General features: G+C 39.3%; 1 long non-coding RNA gene across 1 annotated transcript in view; it reads left to right on the forward strand.

Annotated features, from left to right (window-relative positions):
* The first annotated feature begins 648 nt into the window (after positions 1-648).
* Positions 649-19,809, forward strand: part of LOC122774325 — a 39,040-nt gene continuing 19,879 nt past the window's right edge. The window contains exons 1-2 of the long non-coding RNA XR_006360984.1: positions 649-735; positions 1,723-1,849. This is a non-coding gene — a long non-coding RNA (uncharacterized LOC122774325). The remainder of the gene's footprint in view (positions 736-1,722; positions 1,850-19,809) is intronic.

Raw genomic sequence — 19,809 nt, forward strand, 5'->3', positions numbered from 1 at the left:
GCGGCAGGTCTGACTCGCTACTCTGAACTTCTTCATTTTCTTCATTTCATTTGCCTTTTTTTGTTTGTTTTTTTTAATTATTTTTATTGTTATTGTTCAGTTTGAACATTTTTTTAAAAAAACTGTCTCGTCCGTTTGAGTTTGGTTCTCGAGGGCCTTGTGGTGTCCGGGTGTGGGATTGGCAATAGCAGAAATTCTGTAATAAAATATTCCTGAAAAAAAACAAAGTTGTTTTTATCTCTGACACACATGAGAGGATTTTCACATTTTAACTGTTTTCACAAAAAAGAAACATGGAAGACTGAAGACACAATGACAATCATGATGGATTTTTACTAATCTGAACATTAGTAAAAACATACATTTAGTCCCAGGCAGTTATTCTTTCTGTGATGTGTCTTTACTCAGGGTCAACAGGTTGTAGTTTTACCCCTAAAATGGTGCCAGGTACGTATGGTCACCTTACTCTAGAGACAATCTTAGTTTCCCACCCACACTTGTGCCCAGACTTGTGCCAGGTGTGGTCATCTCACTGTAGAAACTATCTTTGTTTCCCCTCTGACTCACTGCCAGTTTGTGTGGAGAAAAAAAAGTTAGCCTTGAGCTTGATGAAATAAATAAATGATTAATTGACCCAGAAATCAAACATTGTCAAACAAGAGACTACTGAGGAGCTGAGACTTCACGAGGAACGTTTTAATTTACGGCTTAAAATTCTGAACAACTGACATCCAGGTGAGTTCTGGCTGCTAGTGTTAGCATGCTAACTACGCAAAACAACCAAGGTTACGCTAGTTAGCAAGTGAGGCACGTAGACAACGACGTTGGGAGTCTTGTGTTGACGTTAACGAGTTCACATTCATTTATTAATACGTAATAATTGTGTTTGTGTCATTAATATTTATTTTTTTCATAGTTAATTTAGTAAACCGTCATGTCTGTAGCAGAAGCTCCAGCTAGCATGTTAACAGCTTTAACGTGTTAGTTATTAATGTTAAGTGAGCTAAAGGGGCTGTCAGTTAAAGTGGAAAACTTAAGGGTAACTTAAATTACAACGACGTAACTTGTGTTAAAAATCATACTGTATGTTTAGACACACTATGACATTGATAAGTCTTTTATTTGATTGTTAGAATATGTGATACAGGGAGATTTTGCTGTATTTTGCACACATTTAAATGACTTGAAAACAAACCTGTTAAAGACCACTAACCTTGTGAAAAACTTTTTTTTCAATTTTTGAAAATCAAGTTAAGGGGGATTTTGCTGTATTTTGCAAACATAGACAACATTATTTCAGAGAATCTCTGAATTCTCTGTGATGCTGTCTGTGTGCAAAATACAGCAAACTCTCCCTGTATTGCATATATACATAGAAAATATTTATAAATGTCATATTGTGTCTAAAAATAGAGCATGGTTTTAAATTTTAGCCCAATGCATGTTAAAGCTGTCAAAAAGAACTAAATCAAGGGGAAAATTATGGGAAACTTAACTTACATCAACATGTAAGTTAAGTTTCCCTTAATTTGATTTCCTCTAGGTTGCCAACTTCAGCCTTCGTGTTGTAATATACTGTGAGATGTCTTATTATTGTTATACTTTTGTTGAGTTAATGTAAAGTGGACACTGTAGAGAAGTGACTTTATTGAAGTATATTTACATGGATGTACAGTTTATTAAGGACTTGAGTGAGTAATTCTTCTGTACATTTGTGTACAGAAGCACACATTTGGAAAATCGGGCCTCATCCGTCCACTGTCGTCTGCTGTCGTCTGTCCACTGTCCTGCGCTGTCCTCCGCTGTCGTCTATCCACATCATCCGTCCTGGTCGCCTTCACGCATTCAGGTTAGTGATGTTTATCTTTATCACATCCCATCGGCTCTGGAATCATTTCTCTGTACTTCCAAAGTAAAGTATGATATGAGTTTGAGCTTGATTTTTTTGAAAAAAGTAACAGCCCCTCTTGTATTGTTCTCGTTGTTTCCTCCTTTTGTCTTTGTGTGTCAGAAAAGTGCAAATTTTTATCGTGATTTTTAGTTTATAAATGTACATTTTGAAAGTGAAAAAGGTGTTGACGAGTCTAAATGCTAATAGATTGTGGACTCTTGTCAGTTTCCAGCTGTAGGAAGAGACTAACAACCTTTAAAGTATTTAACCAAAGTGACACCTGAGGAAAAATCAATGGCTAATTTAAAACACTCCCTTTTTTTACCTAGGTGAATTGTTTCTGTCCTTTTTTTTTGTTTCTGTTTCTGGCAGTAATGAAAAAAAACAACAACACGGCAACACTGCCTTAAAGTTATTATTTCCTTCTGTAAAGTGTCACTATTGCTAAAAATCAATGACTAATTTAAGGGAGCATTGTTTAATTGGTTCCACACTGATGGGAAAAAATGAAAACGGATGTGTAAGTAATGAAAAAACACCACTTGCCTTAATTTGTCAGAGCAGGTTAGAAGCCAAGCCCATTACACTCCCCACTCTTAGATTTTTCTCTTTATTGATTGCCTGTAGTGCAGTGAATTGGCGTTAACTTTAAACACCTGATTGCTTCCCTGAGGATATTTAACAACATCTAATCCCACATATACAAAAAAACAACAACGAGGGAAACAAGTAAAGCTTTTTAATATGATGAATGACACCCATAATTTGGTTTTCCCCCATTTTTTAAATGGGCAATAACCTGTAATAATAAACTGTCTGGAGGAGAAATTCAGATTATAAATTACTCTGTGACTGTGCAGCTCGTGCTACACTTAAGAGCAGAACAAACATAATCCATGGCTGGATTTTAACACTCTTTTTCGACTATGGTGTGATTTTTAAGATAAGGAAAGGACGAGAAGGATGAACAATTAATCTTAATTTAATCAAAATCACAATACGGCCTACTGCAATTTTCAAATGGTAGGAGGCACAGCCAAATGTCCCTAAAATGATCATTTTCGATTCATTATTTTCTTGATCTATACACATTTTATTCATAGAGAATGTCTTTGTTTCTCTCTTGTTAGCAGTTGAGTAAAGGTGGAGCTTTAATGATTTCAGGTAAGAACCTGTTGTTGCCGCCTGTGGTTTGACTTTTGCTGTTCAGATGATCTTCACGGTTACTGACCTCACACAAATGGCTGTGGTTTATTCAAACTCACATCAGTGAAATGACATGCAAATGTGCCTGTGCTTTTAATATGTGGTCAGCACTTCACTCCTGTCTGTCTGTCTGTCTGTCTGTGTGTGTGTGTGTACACGAGTGTGTACCTTGTCAGGACCAGTGTAGTCGTCATGGAGACCAGGGCTAAGGTTCTGAAGTTTAGGACTAAGATTTGAGTTGTGGTTAGGGTGAGGCATTTACTGGTTATAGTTAAAGTTAGGGATAAGGCTTTGTTTAAACTGTCCAGGTGAATGGAAGTCACTGCAGAGTCCTGCAAACAATAGCTGTGTGTGTGTGTGTGTGTGCATGCGTGCGCGCGCGCGCTCGTGTGTGTGGGGAGTTTTAAGGTCATGAGTAGGATTTACTTTTTTTTACGGCGTTGTGTCATTGAGGCTGAAAATCACCATGCAAATCCTGTTATCTGGCCTCAGTTCAGGGAAGCAGGGCCTCAGCCATCAACATATTTACCATTTATGGACATATGCTTTACATCCTGTTCCACCGGCCAAGGCCTCCACCTCCCCCATCTCCTCCTCCCTTGCTAATATTCTGTGTATCTGAACTGCGAGTCGTGCTCCTCCCCCCGCTGTAACAAACAGATGGCCGCTCCATCTTGAGTCATCACAAAGCCATTACCACAGTGACTCGTCCTCAGCCCGCGCCGCCTTGATTCGTGCCCGATGGCTCGATGGCTTCACCGCTGTTTGCTCAGGCTCTTAAGTCGTCCTCGGCCTTCGCGACACGCTGTGTTTGCTCAGGTTAAATGGCTTGTGTTGCCTGTGGAGCTCTCTCTACCCCCCCAACACACACACACACCTCGTCCCCGTGTGATTGGCTGTGACACCGCCGTGTTTGACGACCACCCCTCTTTCTCCCTCCCTCTCTCTCTCTTTCACCGCAAATGTGTTTGGCTGTTTGAAGTTGGCTTTTAATACGCCGTGTTTACTCACCAAAAAGCCCTGAGTGTGTTTCTATCTGTGTTGCCAGGGTCTATCAGTGGCCGCACCAGTGAGCATAAATCATTCAGGAGTAATTCAGAGGAACAACAACGGCCCGAAGAGGAAGAAACAGGGATATTATAAAACCTCCTATAATGGATGCACCTATTACAGCCGCCGGTGCTGCTTAAACACAGACTTATAAATGCTTTTATTATCAGAGGGAGCTTCTGTCTGTCCGTCTGTCTGTCTGTAATCACTGTGAAATCTTGGCCCAAAACATCCCCATTTTTCTGCTGAAGTTTCCTTTAAACAAAAAAAAACGGCTAGTCTCGAGTCCAAATTTTCCTTTTTTGTTTTTATGTCAATTACAGAAGAAAGAAAGTATGAATGACATGGAGGGTTATTATGGTATTTTTGTATAAATTTAACAGGAATATTGCTCTGCATATGACGAATGCTGACATTAGACAACTATGTACGGTGGTACTTTGTCTTATGTTGGTAAGTTTTTATTCCTCTTTTAAGATTTCTTGAGTTTACTTTCATTAACTTTTGCTAAAGTTAGTCTTATGTTGTTTCTGTGTGACTTTATTTGAAGTACAAATTTGCTCATGTCATGATTTATGTAGTTTAAAAGAAGTTTTGCATATATAAAAGGTTTGGGGAACACAGCCGTACATCACTGCTCTTTTACCGGCCTTGTTTATAATTCTCTTTTGTAGTGATGAGGCTGCCTATTGTCACAAAGTGGCCGACTCTGCTTCGTTTCTGGTGGCCTCCTGTAAGCAAGGCCCTTGCATTTAAATGATTTATAATGCTTTAAAAACCAAACACTTTTAATGTTACAGTTACTGTACACTTAGGCATACTTACTTATTTACATTTAATTTCTAAAATGTTACCTTTATTTTTAGATTTAAGGGTTAAAATTTCAAAAATATTATTAAAATTTGATATGTATATTTCAGGCTGAAGTAGTTTTAAAAGACTGACTCATGTAAAGTGGAAACAACATATTAACATATGATGTTTTTACAGCAGTTTTTGGGAAGGTGACATTTTCTGCTTCTAGGAACAAATTAGTACGTTTTTTAAAGGAACTCTTGAGGTTTAAAAGTATTTTCTGTTTCACAGACGTCTTTATGCGTACAATTATTGATTAGAACAAGTGGAAAATGTGACTCACCAGTGTAGCATCAGATTTTCTATTTGTTATTTTTTAAGGACGTTTTAGGCAACAACACTGGTTCCTCACCCATTCCACTTTTTTTACAGTCTTGTTGATCTTTTCCGCAGCTCCAGAGCAGGTGAAACACAACTTCACCGTCCTGTGACAGTAATAAATAGCCTCCATGATCCAGGTTCACAAAGCTGTGAAATTGGATATTGAGATGTTGCTCCGGTTGCTGCTGCGGCTCGGGAGTAGTTTTTCAGACTAGACTGTGGGAATGGGCTAATCCGATCACAGGAACATTAGACGGGGCTAAGTGCCCTCACATGGCCTGATCGGTGGTTGGAGGAAATGATGATGTTTGTTTTAAACGTGGATTTATCAAGTCTTTAGTTTCAAACGTAATCTTAATAACATCCTTGCTGTGTCGACATGATTGTGTTCTACATGAGCAGTGATGTGCTACTTATTCTGCAGTACAATATACACACATATATGTATATATGTGTGTATATATAGAATATAATATAATATATAGAATATATAGAATATGAAAACGTTTTAATCTATGCTGGGCAATGTAGAGGTGGGAATCACAGGGTTCCTCACGATACACCTCAATACCAATACCATCATACAACAATTCTGTGATAATCAATATATTGCCAGATAATCACAACATAGGGACAGGTCAGAGGGTCTATGTATTGAACGTAGATTGAGCATCTCTTAACGTAGCTTTCTTCACCATTATCTCTTTCTTCCACCCCAAGTTTACCCCTCATTCATTTGAGCAGCGCCACCGTGAGGAGACATGAAGTAGTGACGCCCGGTGAGTGAAGCTGGCAGAGGCTGTTTTACATTGAAGCGACTTCATTTGATATTTGCCCTGACGTATCGATTATCTTATTGCTAATCCAGTAGAACAACCAGATAATCCAAAATTAGGCGTATGTAGTGTTGTCGGCTGAGCTGCTCAGTTGTCCACCAGGTTGAGTTTGAATCTTAATAATTCATAATTTTCAGTTAGAGTTTAGGGTTAATATTTTTTATTTATTATTTTGTAAAATTGTAAAATCACACCCTAGACAGATCACCATTAATAATTTTCTAAATTACACAAACAGTCTAGGAGTTACAGTAATGACTGATGTCTGTGACGACACGATGGTACATTATCTGTAGAAGGACGTGGACTCTTCATGTCAACCTGGGTTTGAACCTCCTCCTCTGTTCATTAGTGAAATGAGGTTTTAACAAAGCCTCATGACACAAAGACTCACACCCGGCACACGGTGCAAACGACCTGCTAACGCGTGGCTCTGCAGCTCCATGTTCACGTATGGAAGGTTGTCATTCCGTGTTAATCAAGTGACAGTTCACACTATAGTTTTATACTTTTGTTTTTGGGATCTCGGCGGCAAAAGCAACACAAGTTGCAGAAAAAAAAATAAAGAAAATTCTCCTTTTATCAAACATTTATTCTCATTTAATCAAATTTTTAACTCGAATAGGTTTGAAGTTTTACTTCCCCATTTTTTGTTCTCTATTTTCTGTCGGGGGATTTTATTTTGGTACTGTGAAGCACTTTATACGTTTTCTTCCAATTTCATTTTTATTTATGAAAGAAAACAATAAATAAAACCTACAAATAAAATGAACTCATAGGGTAAATCTGTATTTCATTTATAAGTCATTTATCTACCGTGATGCTCAGTTTTAGAAGAACATTTTTGTTGTCAGGTTTTTTATTTTAAAATATTTATTTTTATATAACTCAATGAAAATAAACTAAATGAAAATATGTTAAAAAGTATAATATAGAGGAAAAAAAAACATCCTTTTTTTTTTCTCCCATGATTTCACATTTTTCCACAGTGTATTGAATTAGATTTGAGTCAATATTTTCAAACACTTTAAGAAACAAATAAAATGTCGATTTAATCATTCAACACAAACAAATGTTTGTTTGTGGGCGGGCCTTAGGAAGCTGCCCGCTGATTGGCTAATGAGTTTTGAAGCGACAGCTCAATGGAGCAGAAGTCGTCGCTGTCCGTCTTCTTCCACAAGTTCCACATGTTTTCTCCGTCGACAGCCGACAAAATAATTGTAAATATGTAAGGTTTATAATCTGACAAACGTTAGATATTTACAATGATTTTGTATTTTTGACACTTTTAAAACTGTTTTTGTCAAAGGAAGTGCTGATGTTTGTTTGTTTTATTTGGACTTTTTCTGAGCTCTGAGTGACTTTGGTCTAAAAGCATTAGTATGAGGCTGTGTTGCGCTGATAGTCGTCCTCTGTCGTTTCCTCACTGTCCACAATCTCTTTTTAACACTGTTGACGCGGTGGATCACGCGTGTGGCCACAGCCACCCCAGCGAGGAGGCTTACCATCTGTCACCTGGGGGCCCCGACACCTTGAGGCACAAGAAAGGGCCCAAGCCCTCCCCCCCAAACCTCCACCTCCGTCACCCTCCTTCCTCCCAGCGCCCATTAGCTTGCCCTAATGTAGCCGCGGCAGCTCCGAGAGGCAGAGCCCCTAACTTCTCCTCCTTAATTCCCCTGAATGACTCCTCTTTAGCGTCTACATAATTAATAATTCATTTGCTCAAAGTCACTCGCGGGCGACAAGCACTGGTGTCACAGGTTTGTCGTCAGGTGACGCCGTAAACATGACGTGGCGACAAATACCTGGAGAGGAAAAAAAGGAAAAGAAAAGTCATGATTGAAATAGCAAGTGAAGACAAAGTGTACTAAAGTAGTGGGATGAAGATAGATGCGAGGCGGGGTAAATTTAGACCACCTCACATTCATAATACCTAATGCCCTTTAAATAGGCTTAAGAGGACGACTGAAAATAGGCTGCGATGATGAATCATTTTCCAGGATTCTTTTGGTTTCTACTGCAGGCGTGTTAATTCTTTCCCTGTGAATCCGTGGCAGCCTTTGTCAAATCTACTAAATAATGCACTTGTTACAATATACACCTCAGGTTTGTGGAGGGGGAGAGGAAGTCGCAGAGTGTTTGATGTTTTTAAATGCTCTTCTGTTTTCATGTGTGAGTGGCTGTAACTGATGAAGATGACGATGATGTGTGGATTCAGTCAAAATCACAGGACTGAATTAAATCTGTAACAAATTATCATTACAGTAAAGGAGGTGAGAAGGAGGTCAGGAAAGAGCACAGAACAGAGCAGGGAAATGTTCCTGTGAGAGTAGACTCAGCTCTTGAACCCCTCACAGATTAAGGAGGAAGAGGAGCAGAACAACTACAAGCTCTGTCAATGTTAAAGTTGTGCCCGTTAAAAAGAGTCTGTGAGGTGTGAGGAACTCATGCAGCTGAAGTCAGAAGTTTTCAGATATGACCAAGATGGCTGCCGCTCTTGTTTTATCTATGTATTTATGTATCGTTCAACTGGAACGTGGTCGACCTGTAGATGATGTCACTCCTACGTCTGTCTTCAGATGTAAACGTAGCGCACGAGTATACAAAGAAATGCTGGACTAACATGAAACACTTAAGCCTTTTTTATCACAATCTACAAGCTGCAAACGAAGCGTAAATGATCAGTGTTACAACATGAACTGCTCCCCGTGCTCTTGGCCTCTGTTGCTCGTGTAAAACACACATTTCATTTGCAGCAGAGAGTCGGAGCGGGCGCCGCCGTGAGGTGCGACGGCTGCCGGGGGCGGGGGGGGCGTCAGGGGTCTGTGCCAGGCCGAGCAACAGTATCTGCTGCTGCTGCTGCTGCTGCTGCTGCTGCTGCTCCTTCTGTTCGCGGAGCATCTGAAGAAAAAAAGCAAACTGCACTGTTGCTCACACTTCCCAATCCCGTTGTTGTCATTGGCCGGCAGCCACAGAGAGAGTGAGCCAACTGAGTTAAGAGACACTTCCGCTCCGCACATAAGGAACCATCTGTTTTAAAGGCCAGAAATAAATAAATAAATAAAGAGCCCTCCCCCTCTTCTCTCTTTCTCTCTCTTCTTTTTCTCTTGCAGCATCAACAGTTTTTTAAACATTTTTAAGATCTCTCCTATTATCGCGCTCATCAGACTTAAAATTCCAGCTAAATCCATTTAAAATAGTTCATTTGGCTTTGTATCCGCCTTTTAAAGTGACATAATAACCAATTTCTTGCTATGGAAATGGAGGGTTGTTGCAATCTGCAGTCTCACCAGTAGATGTCTCTAATTCTTGCACAGTGGACCTTTAACATCTCACCAAATTTGTGGGGGGTTTTTTTGACTACAAAATAATTTATAATTCAACTGCTTTTTCTGAAGTTTGTAAAGCACTCACTCTCCCACATCAAAGCCCATAGAGAAAATCAGTGATTTTAGCTGGCGGGGACAGAGCGGGTCCTCTGCTGCCTCGTGTGGTCACTTTGTGTCACTGAGGTCAGTCTGAACAAAGGATGTCAAACACTGAACTGACAAAATAAGACATTTGAACTTAGTGATGGAGGCAGCAGTGGATCAACAACTCTCAATCTAACAGTGAGATAAAGCAGTGAAAATATTCTTACGGTATTATAGTGAATATGATGTTATAGGGTTTCTCTGACGCTTGAATTTAGCCACACTGACTGTGTGGCTAAATTCAGTCAGTGTCAGAGAAACCACATTTTACATACCGTGAACTGTCCCTTTAATGTATACCTGTGGTTTGACACAGTTCAAATATATTATTTTATCCGTGTACTTTTACTTTTCTGTCTTTGTGTTTGTTCTGTCTACACAGAGAAAAATAAACGTCTGATAATAATAATGATAATGAAATTTACTAATGAACTCTATACGTCTTCACACCAAGAAGCCCGGGAAGCATAATCAGCCTATAGGAAATTTGTCTAATTAACTGTCTGATTAATCAGTATGCTAATGAAACCATATTGATAGAGTTTCCCACGTAACTGTTGAGCGAGGGACGAGATTAAATCACAGCAGTGAGGGACAAAAAAGATGCAACGAATGTCGTGGCAACATGTTCCTCCTCCACACTGGAGTGGAAAGAAAACAACCAAAAAACACACACAGAAACACATCTCTGTCTGTCCATATGGCTGCGCGCGTGTGTGTGTGTGTGTGTGTAACTGGCTCAGCACGCCGTATACAGTTACCAACCTATATTTCCAGTTGTATTCGCACCTCGCGGTGCTGCGCGCAAAGTGAAAATTAAAGGCAGGAGGCTCGTGTGACGGGATTAATTAGACGGAGGCCAAGTGAAGTCACACTCCTCGTGGCAGCCGAGCTCCAGTCCTCAATTACTGCGCAGTGAACAAAGCAATTAAAAGGTCTTTTCCTACAGAGTTACCTGGGACTGCGGCTGTGAGCGGCGTGTGCACTCAAATCCCCCACGGGAGACTCGTCAGGTCCACAGGTGGATAATTACTATTGATCAAGTGGCATTAGAGCATGTGAAACAACAGTGTTAGCTTAGCCCGGCGCTATTTTAGGTGTCCACTTCATCAGCGAGGCCTCTGAGGTGGCTGATGGACAGACAGATTTGTAATGTTCTAGTCTTGTCCAACACTACATTTAGCTCTAGCTGTGGTGACATTGGTACAAACCTTATTTATCTATCTTTATATTCAGTATATTAAAATGAAAAAAACCTGCTATAATGAGAAGCACAGAGAGAGAGCGTCGTGTGGAGCTGATAGACTTAATCAGCGTTGTGTGAACTCAATTGCCAATGATTTGAATATAATATAATTTAATATGTGCTCTACTCGGCGCACTACAGCCTGCAACTCGCGATCGTTGTCATGAACCTCATTTGTTTGTACTTTGTTTGATCCATAAAATGTAAGAAAATGTTGGAAATGTATTTCTCACACCCTGGAAATGATGATGTTCTCAAATGTCTTGTTTTTGTCCACAAACCAAAAATATTAATGATAAAGAAAATGTGATAATTTCTTTGTTTATAAAGAGCAAAGAAACCAGAAAATATTCCCATTCTAGAAGCTGAGAAATCAGAAAGATTAATGGATTATCAGAGTAGTTGACGATTCATTTAGTATTCAATTAATAATGGATTCATAGAATAATTGTTGCAGCCCCAAAGTTAAGGCAACACTGATGGTTTGAGTAAGAACACGAGGGAAAGTCCTGGTCGTGACGTCTTCATTAGAATTTCAATTCCTGTTTAGAAGTGTGCAGATTCAGTCAATCACACCTGGTGTCCACTCATGTACTTTGTCATCTATTTTCTTCTAAATGACAACATATTTTAAACATTTTACATTTTTAATAGTCATAATATTCTTCTGAAGAAGACCTTGAATCACATGGGGTTCAAGACCATTAACTCCTCAGAAGCTTATTCTTCTTTGCAACCAGTGGTGTCGCTCCCAAGTGGCTGCTCAACATATTGTCACTTCCTATTTGTCTTCACGGAGAACCCAGACTACCAGGCCACATTTTTACTGTATATGCATTCTATCTATTCTACAGGGGTCAAAATACCAACCGTACAATACGTCGTCCTTCCTCCAGGGCAAATGCCAGTTTAAAGTTACTTTACATATCGTGATGTATCGCTCTATGATTGTCTCGCAATATATTGATTATCACAGAATCGTTGTATCGAGTTATTGCTATCGTGAACCATGTGTCGCGTATTGCATCATACCGTGTGATTCTATGATGCTGCCACACTGACCTTCACACACACTGGTACTGAACGCTGACACAGCACATAAACTGTGAAGTGTTCAATCCTCCGACGTGGATGTGATTCACACTGACGATGAAGTGGTGAACTTCCTGCGTGAGCTCATGCTGTTCAGCACAGAATACAAACACTGTCGTGTGTGTGCGCGCAATTAATTGTGTTATTGTCCGACGACGGCCTCACAAATTGCTTTTGTTATTAACTCTGCAGCGTCCTGTCATTCAATAGACTCATTCACACACTCACGCGCACACATGACCTCGGGACACATGTCCACACATAAACATGCAGCATGTTTCTGCAGACACTTGATTGAGATTGATGGTTCTGGTGTCGCATTCAGTCCCGAGCCACATCGCGCCCATGACAGAGCCTTTGTTTTATTCTCACTCCTCTCCTGAATTTTTCCCTCGTCGCCCACTTCCTCTTTGTTTTCTCCCCACTCTTGCATCGCCTCACTTTTCCTCACGTCGCTGCCTTCCTCCCCTCTCCTGCAGCTATTCTTAGCTGGGAGCTGTGTGCACCGACTGTCTCCAGCTCACAAACACAGAACCTTGTTAGGAGACTTGTACCTCATAGAAGGACTGTACAAGTCCGTCCAAAGAGTGCCTGTACACGTGGTCTGTGGAGGCCTTTCAGAATTGAACATGCTGTAATTGAGACTCCAACAGATGACCCAAATAACCGTCCTCTGTTCAATGCTATTCAATTTTAATCACAAATCACAACATACATTATCTCAAAGTTCTGTACATGTAGTAAGGGAGAAACCTTTACGACAGAGAAGAGAAACACAACGGCAAACACAAGGCAGCCATCTGCCTAGACAGGTTGTGGCGAAAGGAAAAATGGGGGACGGAGGAGAGGAAGGGGGGAGAGAAAAGACAAGAGAGAGGTAGATGTATAACAGTTGTGTCAGGTTATAAGTTCTGAATCAGTGAAGACATGTTTATAGAACTATGTAGTGTTGTAGTCAAGACCACCTAAACCGAGACCAAGTCGAGACCAAGACCACAGTGTATCGAGACCAAGACAAGACTAAGACTTTGAGGGGTCGAGACTGAGACAAGACCAAGACCGAGGCACTAAAAGTTGGACGTGGTCCCAGCCGTCTCCGTAAGTGTCGCTTTGCAGAATTTACACGTTGCGCTGTGTTTTCTTTTGGAGGTATTTATGCACAAAAAGTCTTTGTGGTTCAGGTAACCAAATTTTGTTCTAGATGAGTTGGCTGACATCTTGTCACGGCCTCTTCTCCTGTCACTCACATGCACCTTTGTGAGGGCTGTGTGAAAGGGGGCGGGAGGGGTGACAGCCATTAACGGTGACAAAGATTTCAAATGATAAATGAGTCATTAAGTTATTGGTTGTACCCGAAGCAATACGATTTATGCAAAATCACAGTAATGATATTAACAAGTTAATCCAAAAAGATAATCCACAGTTGTGGTCTTGACCAGTCTTGAAATAAAATCCCGAGTCCGCTTTGTCCGAGACCGAGACAAGAGTAAAAATGCAGTCGATTCCGAGACATCATAGTTCTAATCTTGTAGTACTCGAGACCAATACCGGTCTCGAGTACTACAAGATTAGAACTATGATGTCATTTATACAAACAGCAGCAAAAAAAGTTACACACCGATATCAACTTTAATTTCAGCATAATAATAATGGCAATTATACTACTGCTAATGATAATAAGAGAGAGAGAGAATCAAAACATCAAACTCACTGACAATATAATTCATTTTTGAGGCTGGACATACACAGAAAAGTATTAGCTCTTCTTTAACCTGTTTTCTTTTTCTTTGACCTTTTTGTCACATGACCTGCCCCATACTGATCAAACTACACACTCAGTGGCCCCCAGATCATTTGAGTTTGACAGCCTGGACATGGAGACACAACACTGAATGTAAAGTGTGGAAGCTAGTGGATCGTTAGCATAATTAATGTTGGCTTTCACTTTATCAACTGTGGGAGAAGTTCCTTTTTACCTCCAAACCTCGCTTCAACATGGACAACCCATACTGTTCTCGTCTCACAGCAGCGAGATAAAGGGTCAACCACAGTCTTAATGTGGTGCAGGTTTTATCAGCTGAGCCTTTTGTATACAGCAAAAACACATGCAAAAAACTACCAAACATCGACTCAGCAGCAGCAGGCTTCTGCGAGTTTGCTGTTAGAAAAAAGGCTCATGAGGATTCTGTGAACTGTGATGTGATCGCAACTGATGGACCTCGTAAGGAGGTTTTTGGCAGCTACTTTTATTGATTTATTTGTTTTTTAATCTGAAAATAAAACAAAAACAACCTCATCATGACTAAACCACAGTGAGCAGAATCTGCTTCTCAGGAATACCAAAGCGAGAAAACATTTACCTCGGCTCACTTCCTGTTTCAGCATCAACACATCAATCAGGGATTACAAATTCATTTCTTGAATATCAGATTGGCTCAGAGACAGTTGTGTGTCTGTTCAGCTGCGTGTGTGTGTGTGTGTGCGCGGCTAACGAAATCAGGCTGCTAACAGGCTCAACTCATGCAGTCCTTTGACTTAATTCGCATTGACGACAAGAATTGACATGTCCCCCCTGTGATCTTGACATGTTATTAAGATTTAATGGTGGAATTATGATCATTAAAACAACATGACTGATACACAGGGCAGATGATGGCCTATTCATTTAACCGACTCTTCCTGTAATAATATTGGAACAGACAGTCTGCCACTTATTAGATCATAATTAGCCGCTGCAATCTGTACGGAATCTTGAGGAAATGACGGCCAAGTTTAGTGGCGTGGTGCGGCGAGGCTCGCTCTCCATGACACACACACCCAGAGATGCGCGTGTGCGTGTGCGTGTGTGTGTGTGTGTGTGTGTGTGGTGTTTTAAAGCAGTCGTCGTCCTCTGACTGGTGAAACAGGCTCAGTGCAGTGAGTCCATGATATTTGAATAAGCAGGGATATAATGAAGCAGATGGTAGCTAATGAAAATAACTGGCACTGTTTTAATGATGGCACTTCCACCCAAACATCAGCCGTTGTTTTGACTGACATTCAGTGTGTGTGTGTGTGTGTGTGTGTGTGTGTGGAGGTTTTTTTTAATTGAAATCCAAGACGTCAAAGAAGTTCCCACTGCTGCAGGAAAAAAGCTCATTATTGACATATTTTCTCTTGTGTTTTTGGCAGAGATGAATTAATATGTTCAAGGAGGCTGTTTTAGAAACACTTGAAGTACTCAACTATGTCTTTGGGGAAACTTGGGAAATGGGTTTAGGTCAGGGGGGAGGTTAAAGGTCAGGGTCAAGGTCAGTTTAAGGCATTTAGTTGTGATGGTTAAGTAGGGAAGTATGTCTATGAGTGTCCACACAAAGAATGCAAAACAAGCGTGTATGTGTGCGTGTGTCCAGGTATTACTAATGTTGTGGGGACCTAAACCTGTTTCCACAGTCACATTATGGGGACTTGTCTTTTGAAGATATGTTTTAAGGTTAGGGTCAGGGTTAGGATTAGGCCAGTAATAATTGTGGTTAAGATTAGAGTAAGTCTCCAGGAAGTCATGAATGTAAGTCAATGCAATCAAGTCATGAATGTCGAACGTGTGTGTGTGTGTGTGTGTGTGTGTGTGTGTGTGTCCACATTAACTGTGCCAGTTTCGCAGTGAAAAATGTGCATCCTCAGCTGTTTTTTTTTCCACTTTTTGCCCAGAAGACAGAGAGAGAGAGAGAGAGAGAAAGTGCACTACTCTACTGCAGGCGTCCCTTGCTCGCTCTCGCTCGCTCGCCTGCTCTCTCTCTCTGAGTCCCCGCCTCCAGCATCTCTCCAGGTAGCATTCGCCAAAGTCGGCCCCATTAATAAGCAACATATTTGACTTTCAATGTGTCTCAGGCACACCAACCGCCAACCAACCCCCCCTCCCCGACGTATGGTTGGGGGCAGAATTATTCAGAGGAGAGTGGGAGAGGTGTCACGCCTCCCTGCGGCGTCCAACATGCTTTGGGTGGGTGAGAACGTGGAGCTGAGAAAACACCAAATCCTCTCACAATGAGATCACAACATCACGCACAAATTGTCCCGTAACAAAGTCACATGTCGTCATTAAAATGATCATAAAAGTAAAAAGTTGAAGCAATTTCTAAGTCACCAGTTGATTGTTTGAGTGGCCATTTTGTCAGTTTTCTCAGCGCCATCTTCACTTTTTCATCACCACATTTGAATAATTATGACCCGAGGCTCCAGATAGAAGATATTTAAAGCTCTTTCTGAAGTCATAAATAACAAGTCATACTTTTTTAACACACAGTTTTGTGTATAGCTGTAACATTGATAAGGAAATAAATGGTCATATTCCAACATGTCTGTGATTTATGGATTATGAATTCAAAGACAAATGCGGTGAAGAGTGAATCTTCTGTAAAGCCTTTCACACACGGAAACAGAACTTTGCCTACACAATCTTCTTCTTTGTCGTTTCTAAAAGGTGTTTTCCATAAACTAGAGCTGAACATTTTGAAATCGAACATTGAAATTTCATCAAAATCGTAACACAGCCAACTGCAAAGTTCAAATGGCAGGAGGTGCAACATTTCTTAAAGCCAAAATGTTTGTGAAATTACAAATACTGGATGTTATTCAAATGAAAATGAGAATAATTATATAAAAATAACCATTCCCTCTCCTATCATGAATCATATCACAATCGTTAAAATTAGATATTCATACAAAATGTTTCAGCGCTACTGTAAAAACGCTATAACGGCTTAAAATGTCTATATGTAGTATATATGCCAGGCCTGTATGTGGTGCTGTGACGCTGGAATGTGGAGCCTGTGAGCTAGCATGCTGTGTACGAAGTACAAACACAAGAAAACGACTATGATGAGAGATTGTGACGTTGTTATTTCACAAAAATGCAAAAGGTGGCAAGTATTTTAGGGCTAAAAAAGAAGTTCTTTCCATGTGGATAAAAAACTGATATTGTACAAAAGTTTCACTCTAATCTTTGCCTGGCATTAATTGTAACTGTTCATTTTGTCAATACTTTTTGAAAAGGATGCAAGATTTTTCTACTTCAAAAAACTATTCAATGCAATGATTTCCGCTGCTTTTACCGTATCATCCCTGTCTCTATTCTCTGGCTCAATGGAAGCCAATAATCCAGTTTTACTTTGTTTTAAAATTCTGCATCAATAACTGTTGCGAAAAAGGTGGTCGAAACACAGAAACTCCTGGATCTTGTTAATTCAGGAAAAACATCTTATTTTAATGCTTCTGTATTTTATGACTGAACCAGACCGAAAATGATTGACAGGAGAGCTTGAGTTTGACACGTTTGCCTGTGTGAACTGACACAGTACTCCGTTATTAGTAAAATGATTGCTAACAGTTAATTATTATTATTTAATTACATGTTGATTCTTATAAAGTATAATTTCCTCTTTTTTTCCCTGAGTTGTTTTTACTGGAGTTCTGGAGTGAAAACAAAGCGCATCAGAGACACTGAAGCACTCGGCAGACAGACGTTCTCCCATTTTTAGAAACACATCTGTTCTCCTCTCACGTGGCTCTGGATAAAAATCTTCCTTAAACACTTACATCACACATTTTACGGCTGCTGAGAGGAATTATAAACTTATTTAACATGCAGCTTAACACCAGATATCACTGTGTACTCACAGCAAAAACAGCCCAATATTAGAAATAAGCCAAACATTATAACATGATGATGATGATTTAAATGTTCTTGATCTATATTAAATATAATCTGCCACTCTCAGACTATACTGTTCCTGGTCTTTAAAATAGGTAAAGTAATTCAAGAAAGCTGTAATGTCTACTAAAGACAAAATTAGATCTTTTTTCTCGACCTTTCCAGTATAAAACATTCTTTGCCAAGATGATTTTTTTTTTTTCTTTTTAGTCAAGAAATAAGACAATTTCCCAGAAATTAGGCTTATTTTACTTTCTTGGAATTTTACAGTCACAGGAATCAAATTATGTCATTTTTGTAAATATTGAAATTGGTTCAGTGTATTGTTCTAGGGGATATTTGCCAAATACTGAACAACAAAAGTGCCATGATTTTGGTCATTTTCATTACAAATCTAATTTAGCTGTTTTTGTAGGTGTTTGCCTCACGGCGTCACACTTTTAATCATTGAATCAAAATTAAATGGAAATAAACCGACATGTTAGCCTGATGCTAACAATGCTCCCACTGCTAAGTTCAAGCCTCAGATGAGTCAGCAGATATCACTGTGACAACTCTGAATATATATATTTATACACATATATTATTGCCACATTTTGTCACATCGTCATGACCACTTCAGACCTTGTTGTCGCTAGCTAATTACATAGCCAAGCTAGCAAGCTAATGCTATACCAGACAGAACAGGATGTGTAGATCGTCTTACTCTGAAAATATAATATTATATTATATATAGTTTTAAAAGTATTTTAGATTTAATTAGATTTGTTTGATTTAGATTGATTGAGTTTGTTTAGCAGTGCTAAACATTTAGATTGAATCTAATTCATGGCTGAACTGGCAACAATTTTTTTTTTTACTCATTAATGTGTGCATTATTTTCTTCATTTTTTTATTAAAAAAATGTCAGATCTGTTTCCCAAACCTCAAAATTATGACAGATGTTTGTCCACAGACCAAAGATATTCAGGTTATTGTCATAGAAGAGCAAATGCATCTTTAAATTTAAGAAGTGGAACTTCTTTTTTAAGTCTTTAATCGTGGAACTAATTGGTGAATAATTACGTCATTGATTAGGTGAAAAGTCTGAATTACGGGGGTGAAAGAGAAACAATTAAATCCCTTTTAAAATGTGAAATGACAGGTTTATTTGTGTATTTGGCGGCCGTGTAAGTGTGTGTGAACTGCTCATTATATTACTCATGTTTCTCCCCCCAATTCTTTTTCTGTATTTCCTTGTTTCCTTTTTATTCCCACGAAAGGTGTTGTGCGTCTTAATTAGTCTAATGAGGATTATCTGGGGTTTATTGTCTCCACACCTGTGACTTGTTGCCCGTCACTGCTGCTGCAGTATAAAGCTGCAGGCACTGACGTGATGCAAGTCCATCTCCAGACACCGCCACGGCGTCTTTCACTAGTTTTTCCCTTTCCTTTGCACGGCCGTGAAAAGTTTTTAAATGGGTTGTTTAGTTTATTTTAGTGTGGTTGTGTGAGAAACTGGTAAATATTCAGTTCATGTGGACACATGTGGCCTGTCTTCACTGAGAACATATTTTTATAATCGATGAATCTGTCAGATCTGATCTGATTTTCTCGTTAATCAAATACTTGTTAAATGTAAAATGTCAAAGTGTTAAAAAAATGTGGATAGGTGTTTAAGGTTTCTTTTCTTATATGGAGCAAAGAAACCAGAAAATATTCACATTTAAAAATCAGAAAGCTTGTTTTAATTATTGGAAAAAACCCATTAAAATAGTTGACGATCAATGTAGTCATCAATTAATAATCGAATACAGATATAAATGTCTATTTCTATTTCTAATCTAATAATGATATAAAATAATCTATATTTATATTCCATCTCTAACAACGTTACCAAATTAAGATGAACAAAACACAAAAACCTGTATATATTCTTTCAATATTGTGTTACTGATTTTGTGTCCTAATGCTTCTTTGTATTTTTAACATGTTAAATGTATTTTTCCCTCTTTTTTAATGGTCTTTAATTCAACAAAAGGCTCATCTTATATAACCTAACACCTGCTTAGGTCTACATGGTCCATGACTTTATCTGGCTGTTAGACAGACGTTTCCATGTCCAAAATTGAGTTTGTGTCCCCGTCACTCTCCCACACCAAAGTCCA

This window comes from Solea senegalensis, linkage group LG9 (genome assembly GCF_019176455.1).
Source record: "Solea senegalensis isolate Sse05_10M linkage group LG9, IFAPA_SoseM_1, whole genome shotgun sequence".
NCBI lineage: Eukaryota > Metazoa > Chordata > Actinopteri > Pleuronectiformes > Soleidae > Solea > Solea senegalensis.